Source organism: Artemia franciscana, chromosome 8 (assembly GCF_032884065.1).
Source record: "Artemia franciscana chromosome 8, ASM3288406v1, whole genome shotgun sequence".
Lineage (NCBI taxonomy): Eukaryota > Metazoa > Arthropoda > Branchiopoda > Anostraca > Artemiidae > Artemia > Artemia franciscana.
Genome location: NC_088870.1, coordinates 26,828,349 through 26,837,135, shown reverse-complemented (window position 1 = coordinate 26,837,135; position 8,787 = coordinate 26,828,349).

The window sequence follows — 8,787 nt, the reverse complement described above, 5'->3', positions numbered from 1 at the left end:
TTTATTGCCAGAACATAATTGGCATAATTGTGAGAAGGGGGAGGTAACCCTTAAATAATTTAACTTTCACCATTAAATTTCTCATATCTGAAAGCCCATTGGTACAAGTTTTCTGAACCCAGGGCGAGAACAGGCAAAAATCTTATTTTAACAAGCTAGCATTTGGAAATTACCGTTTTTCTTTGTTTTGTTTTTTTTTTCGTCTTTTTTTGGCCGCAATATAGACTGTCTACTGGATTTTCGTAGAAGTTATCAAAAGGCAACAGGAATCCAACGGGAAGTTTTTATAGCTCTAGAAACCTGTGCAAAGAAAATTTTATTCTAGTAAGTTGCTCTGCCATTGTAACTAAAACTAAAATTGCCAGAGTAAAAGAATCCTATTTTGGGTTTTCAGGTTTTATTTTTTTAATCCTTTTATAGGGATTTCCAGCACTTTTTTCCTTTGACTGAGGTGGTTAGGGCCTTTTCCTTTTTACATTCCGGCCGTGTAGTTCCACACCATCTACCATCTACATTTAATACCATCACAATTAATAGAATTTAGCCCTTGTGGTCAGAACCAATTATTTCAAAAAGAGATAAAGATAAAAAAAAGTCAAACGTTCGATTATTATGTGTAACATGTTTGAAACTCGTAACTTAATGGTTTTCAGCTTAAGAAGTTAAAGCCCCTCCTCTTTTCGATTCTGAGTATTTACTCTATATTTTTATTTTTGCAACAAGTAATGTGAATAAAATCGAGCAAGTATTTATTTGAATGTAAATGAAAATTTCTGCGAACTTTCCTCATTAATAGAATAATTGAGAAAAAAAAACATCTATTACAATGTAAGAGTAAGGACTTTGTAGTGACATCTTACTCCTTGCCTTGGGTACTTTCTGTGAATTTTAAATCTGAATTTCACTGTTTAAGTAGGCTATTAGCAAAACGTTTTTTTTCGGAGTACATTGAAGTACACCGTCCGAATCCAGCGCTTCTAACGTTACAGATTTTAAATTATAATATGTAAGTTCTGATTACTTGGAAATCAGAAATATTTTTTTTCGTTTTTATATATCTTCCTTCCTATTTAAAATGTAGCCAATCCTTTTAGTAAGCGGAGTACACGCGAATGAATAATCTATAGGCTTGTGTTAACATGCTGATATCGGGCCTTTTTCAAGACGGAATTTTAAAGATCAGCGACGGGATAAATTAGTAATGCCTAATAGTGGCATTTATTCATGAATCCGACTAGCAGAGAAGGCAACAAAGCAAGACGCATAGTTAATTATGGAACCTTAAAGCAGCTCTGTGTATAATGAGCCGAAGCCTAATTGGTGCTGGGCCATACGCCACGGATGTTTGGTTTTAATGAACTCCAAAAATAACTGAAAATAAAATAAGGGTAGTCTCATACGAAAGGCACGATCCAGGGGGGGGGGTAGGGTGATTGACCCCCCTGACTCAAAGTTTTTTTCGACTTGTAAAAACGTAACAAAAACGAATATAAACAAATTTTGGAGGGACATATTCCCCTCCGCCACAAAAAAATCATTTTACTACACCCCTTGCCTCCCCTGAAAATAGTCCTGGATATGGCCCTGCCCATACGCATGATAATCTTTCAGAGCTAAGGGTTTTCGTAAAAAGGAGATACTACAAGAGCCTCTTTTCTATAAACTATGTTTTTATTATACAAAACAAACACGAGACAAGTATTTGAATGGATTAAGACCAAATCAATGTCTCAGGCCTACCCCGAAAGCCAGATCCAATGGTTGAGTCTGTTGTCAGCAAGGTGGTATTCGGGGGATGGGGTTACAGGGTTTCAGCCTCGCCCTTAAAATTTCTATTCGACTCGTAAAAGTGATAAACACCAATTAGTATGCTCCTTCGTTTTTGAATCATTTGTTATAAATCAGATAAAATATAGAATATACTACAAATATACATAACTTTTAGATATAGATTTAGACTTCTTATAGATAAAATAAGAATCTATTAACAAAAGTCATCAGCAGTACGGTATTTTTCGTATTGCTGAATTGCGTATTACCTAAAAAACTAAATAAATGATGGAGTTGAATAATCATCAGGCTAACGCACTTTAAAAAATAAACTGCTAGGTTTCAAATAATGAATTATCAACAAAGAATGTAAGAGTTTACAGTCCCTCAAGGTAGTTGTAAAAAGTTCAATCTGTGAATTTTCAACATATAATTTTTCAGGGAACAGTAAGCTGCTTTCGTAAACGGAAAAAATATTGGCTCCCTAATGAAGGCTTCACACTGAGGTTACTTTAAAGATAAGTGTATAACGACTATGAGAAAAACTGCTAACATTATGTGAACGTCATTTCAAGGTACGTACTGAAGAAGTAAGGGTGTCCTCTCCAGAGACTCTGTCCCCCCCCCCCCAGTACAGAATCCTGCTTACGTCCTGTGTCCTCTCGTTACCGAATAATAACTATTGTATGTTCCCCTAATGAGTACAGCTATCGTGTTTTAATTCATTGGTTGGTTTAATATTTTAAACGAAATCTGAAAATCTTTTCCAATTCTTTTTTTGCAGTGAGTATTCGAATAAAAAACTTTCGATAATTGTAGTCGAAACATTCTTGATTTATTATAGCGGGCAAAGCGGTTTCCGTTAAAGCCACCAAATGACCAACGAAGCTGATCATATGGTCAGCCTAGATTTAATTATCTACAGGTTGAAAGTGTGGCCGTTCTTTCCGTCCCTAAGTAGAAATTATTGATGAATCATCTGATAGAAAGGTGACGTTAATCTTTCTTTTTTATCCTGATATTCATCATGCTCTATCTGTTATTTTCCTATGTTATAGCGATGAAATTGGTTAAATAAAGAAAAGAAGACCCGAAGAAACCAACTTAATTTGTTTACCACTGAACTGTGTACCTTTGTTTGCTTGCAGGTGTAGCCCCTGTTTGAGAGGCCCTAAATAATGCATATTGCAAACTGATTATGTAGTGCCTACTGCTTAGTAGTAAAAGAAATTTTAAACTGTTTTTTCCAAAACGGAGGCTTAAAAAAAAAAGAAGCGAAAAACCATATCAAAACCAAAGACATGTTGAAATAAAGCAATATAAAGTTCAAATTTGAACAGAAATGATTATCAATGAATAAATGAAACCCAAGACGAAGAGAAATCCAAAAGAATAATATTATTAAACGTAAATAAAACAAATATTGCTACTGATAAATAGATGAATCATTACAGTGACAGAAATTGGACTGAATAGCACATTAAACTTAGAACGACTAGGTATTATCTCGAACAGGAGTAGGGCTACCACTCCCCGAGTCCTCTCAATTCCTGCTCTTTGCTTAAAACAGCATGATTTTTATGCGTCATTAAATAAAAAAAACATACTAGTTTTTTTTTCAACTGAAAGTAAGGAGCAATGTTAACATAATACGGATAGGTAATATTCCACATATTAGGGTGGATGCCCTTCCTCGACCTTCGCTCTTTACACTTAAGTCTTCAAGTTCTTTGATTCTCATCACTTCTCATTCAAATTCAATGGCACATTTGTTTGCACAGTCTTTCTTAAAGCATTGTGTCAAGAAGCCAAACTTTAGTATAAAGAGCGAGCTTCGAGGAGGGGACAGCCCTCTTCATATACAGAATAATTTCTGTTCGTTTTTAGTTTTGACGCTGTTCCTTACTTTCATCTGAAAAAAAAATATGCACTCATCCGTGATCTTTCTTCTGGCAAAAAAATTCTATATTTTAATATAGAATAAAAAAATTAATTAATATTAATTATATTTAATATTAATATATTTTAATATAAAATTCTATATTAAAAACTCTATAAGTAGGAGATTGAAATCTTTATATGGGGTTCTCTGATATGTTAGACCTGATGGTAGGATTTTGATTAGAATCGCTTGATTTTTTGAGTGTCTTTACCCCCTTTTTAGAAAATCAGGCAAATATTCCCAGGCTCATAAGTATGATGGGTGACATTAATCTTCACGATTGTTATAAATTCCAAACGAGCATAAAAGCCAATTCTTTTAATGTATCTATTAATTTCAAAGAGCTGAAGCTATTCAACTTCCAAAATATGGCAGGTACACTATTTTAAAAATATGGAAGCATGACACATGACACGTGTCCTTGGAATTATCTCACTGCTTAACCATAGGTAAATTACAATTCCCCCAAGATCTTATTTTGCAAAAATAGTCTTTTCATGTTGACTTGAGCCACAAAATTTAGCCCATTCCTCCCCCCCAACACTAAATTTCAATTTTCCCTTCCCTCTCTATTTCTTTCTCCAATAGTACCTGAAGGTTTCTATTTTGGCTATTAAGCAGTTCCCAAAATATCGCAGGCATGCTACTCCATCAAAAATTCAGAAAGTCGGTTAAGCCATTCCAAAGATATTGTAAATAATTTGAAAAATCAGGTGTAACCAAGCGAAAGATCTGTAAGAGCTCGCAGGATGTACAACTAATCAGGAACAACAAAATTATTGTCCCTTTCCAGGCCCCTCTTCTCCTAACGAAATTCGTGTTTTTTTTGGCCAAGAAAATGACATGTGAAAGTTTAGAGCAAATCACACGCACAGGATCAAACACCTCTCCCCTATCCGCTAGAAAAAACCATGTGCAAACAATGAGCAGAATGCGTAATCCAAGGTCCTTGCCCCAAGGGCTGTTGGGGTATCCCAACCCCAGCGGCATATTTTTGAACGTTTTGAGAACATCTCATTCAGATATCTTTGGGGTGATGGGAAGAGAGAGAAGCGAAAAAAGGTGCAGGAGGGGGAGGTTGCCTCTACTGACTTTCAACTCTTAAAAAGGGCACTGGAGCTTTCTATTCCCCATTCTAATGTTCCCACGATACTGCAGTATTACTTTGATAACTTGGATGCATATGATGTCTTTGTATTTACCCCTAGCGCTCTTAGATTTAGTCCTTATGTCTTTTATTCATAATTCAATGTTCAATTGCTTTTCCCCTTAACATTCCTTAAGGGTTTCAACTTAATCCCCTTAGCTGTTTCAAATATATAGCAGGTTGCTAATTTGACAACCTGGCAATACACAGTGTCTTTTAATTTATCTCGCCACTTAACCATGCATGAATTATATAGGTCTCCTAGAAGCGTATAGTGCAAAGACGTCATTTTTGCCTGCATTGAAGACAAGTTGTTTTGATAACTCGCGTACAGAAAAAAAAAGCTTTTTCCAACTCTCAACTTTGATGTTTTTTTTAACGTTGTTAAAAATATAATTTGGATCAATTTTATTTGGCTATAACTGGCTAATAAAACCAAGAAAGGGTAAAACTCCTTGCTTTCTTCCTTCGGCTAAGAACCAACTTTAAAAAAGCAATAGAAAGTGGAACAAGAATAAAAGGGATTGGATACTGAAAAAGGACTGGGTTTGGTTCCCATCTACGTCTTCTTATAGTGACACAATAACATAAAGTGAAGACAATCTTCACTTTGACCCCCCTTCCAATTAAAATTCTGCAACTATGCCTCTGTATGGCACTTGTCCCTATCATAACTAAAGAAATCTAGTAAAGTTTCAAAACGCTACATAGCTCCTAAAAGAAATGGTATTCTAGCAGACTGTTCCAAAGTCAGCTATTCGGAGCCGACGAGGCAACTGAACTCAATCATTTCCAAAACATACTTTCCAAATAATGGTAGCAAACTAAAAGGGAAACTTTATCATTAGCAATGTTGCAAAATTACTCTTGATTATTCTTCTTAGACGTTTTGCACAATCGAGAAATTCTAGAACAACGCCAAACCGAGCTAAGTTTCACCATGGGAGGGGTTGTACAAATCAGCTATTCATAGTTCATCAAGCACTAGAGAATATATTTTGAGATGCGATCATGATACTTTCATTATTTATGGATTTTGTCACAGTGCCTTGCTCCCTAGTCAGAAGTGGCTTCTAAATGACGAGGAGAGAGGATACAGTGCCGGAAAATTTACAAAACTATTCCAATGCTATTATATAGAAGTGCTTACAGGAGTCCAAGTTAAGAGTAAGCTGTCTAAGATCTTTTGGATCAACTACGGAATTAAGCATACCAAATGTTGAATGTATATAGTCTTGGCCAGGCGTACCCGAAGCCATGACTCTATGAAAATATACAGCTGAGTCCAAGCGGTAGAATTTCACAAATGAACCAAGGCCTGACTCAGTACATAAAGAAACTGAGTCCTGGTATTGGGGAAAAACAAGGTAACTACTAATTTGGGGTAAAACAATGTATATTTAAGCTGTGGAAAGTTTGGGAAGCAGCGTGAAAACGAGCCAAATACTGAATTTGCACAAAAACAAATTGCCCATCCTGTGGGCAGATTCGCTGTAAAAAATCCAAGTCCTGACTTGGTGCGAAAACCCGTTCATTCATAACTCGGTTCATAAGCGAACTAGGTCCTAATCTAGTGCAACTATGACGAAAATTCAACTTTTTTCCCTCCCCTGTGTCAAAAGTTTCGGCAGAAAATTTGGCAGGTAGCAAATTGACAATGCACCTTGCTTGAACCAGAACAATGCATAAAATTCCACCCTGTGTGATTCGAAAAATGAAGGCGGTCTATGGTCCCTCAAAACTGCCCCCATTGCATAGTAATTTTCGATCGTCTGCTCATTTTATGATTTATACCGCTCTGTACTTTTCTTTGAAAATATTTGGAAGAATTTTTTTTAATTAATCATATAAAAGAAAGAAAATTCACTTGATAGTTAAGCCACAAAGGGAAGACTTGTAATACAATAGAATTCCATGATTTTCAAACTAAAGTTAGCTGCTGTCTAGGAAAAATCCTCCAATCCTATTATGGATTACTAGATCTTTTTTTCCAAATGGAACAACCGTTCGGAAGTTGTCGGAAGTGGTTCAAAGAGGCCCAACTGAGGTATCCTGCTGAGTGTAAAATCACTCCTGGCTCCAATTTCAAATCATACGCATGCATCTTCTAGAAAACAAATCCGGAAGTTTATCCTTACCCAAAGATAACTAAGGATAATACAGTTCTTCAAAGCCAAGCATCCTTCCGAAACACGATCTGGTAAATCCTAACGTTGGCATTCATATGAATCAACGGTGTGTAAAGAAGTTGTACCGAAAGATAGTACTCATCTTTCACTATTCCTACTCCACAAATAAAATAATAGAATCAGGCACTTCCTATCTAATTTATTGGCATCTGGATTTGATCTCCAGTTTTGACAAACGCAAAAACAAAATCTGTCCAGTTCGTGGAATTCTGTCTCAAATCGTATAAAACATCACACTAAATATTTAACGTTTTTATGTTAATATTCAAATTGGAAATATAGGTACTCGTATGATATACCCCAGACCTAATATTTTTCATCAAAGTAGAACCTGTTTCGCTAACGCTCAATCTTAATGGAATATACCTAAGTATGATGAAAATTTAATGCTTCAGAAACAAATTAGTACTATATGTTTGCACATTAGGTGGTGGGGGGGGGGGGGGTTAAGAATAGCAGGTCTGCATGCCTAGTTTGTTAGGTGCAATTATTCTGCATATTATGTAGTAAGATTTGTTTTTTAAATTCACACTCCCCAAATGCTTTACCCTCTAACCCCCCCTCACCCTAATGTGCAAATATATAGCCACATTATATATTTTCCATCTATTTTGTCACTTATCTTTGTATTGTCTCGCGCTAAGCTGAAAGAAACTAACAAAAACACGTGCGTCAATGAATGAACAACTTGAGTGGTCGGGGGTATATCATATAAGTACAGAAATATACGTAGATGATAAGTTTAAAACAGTTGCAATAGCTCTACTTCTACTACTACTACTAACAACAGCTCACCGTAGCACCAAGCCCTCCGAGGCCAACATAGCTACGCACGTTCCTCCTCCACCCCAATCTATTCATAGTTGTTGAATAGTTGATTGAAAAGTAGGGTAATTTAAAATTTGCTGAAAGAGCAATTATTGTGCAGAAAATCTGTCAAACAGCCGTTTTTATTTTTAAATAAAGAAAAAAATAAAAAAAATAATTAGAATACAAACAAATGCTACAGGGGAGTAAAATTTTAGATGATGGTTATCCATAAAAGATACATTAGCAAAATCGAATAAAGTATCTCAGAAAAGCTAAACGATAAGGAAAGGCAGGGTGAATACAACTTGGTAAAAAAAAACAATTAGAGCAGAGAGTAAAGAAATTGGGTTGACTATTCATCTGCTTAGCAATGAATTCACTGAAACCTTTTTTATGGCACTTGGTATTAACCAAGTGACATATAGCAATCGCCAATTCTGTCGGTCTGTCTGTCTGTCGGTCTGTCTGTCGGTCCCGGCTTTGCTACTTTAGGCACTTCCAGGTAAGCTAGGACGATGAAATTTGGCAAGCGTATCAGGGACCGGACCAGATTAAATTAGAAATAGAAATATTTTCCCGGTTTGACCATCTGGGGGGGAGTGGGGGGCCGGTTAATTCGCAAAAAATAGAAACAATGAAGTATTTTTAACTTATGAGCAGGTGATTGGATCTTAATGAAATTTGATGTTTGGAATGATATTGTGTCTCACAGCTCTTATTTTAATTCCCGACCAGATCTGATGACATTGGGGGGAGTTGGAAGGGGGGAAACCTATAGTCCCGGTTTTGCTACTTTAGGCACTTCCAGGTAAGCTAGGACGATGAAATTTGGCAAGCGTATCAGGGACCGGACCAGATTAAATTAGAAATAGTCTTTTTTCCGATTTGACCATCTGGGGGGGGAGTGGGGGCCGGTTAATTCGGAAAGA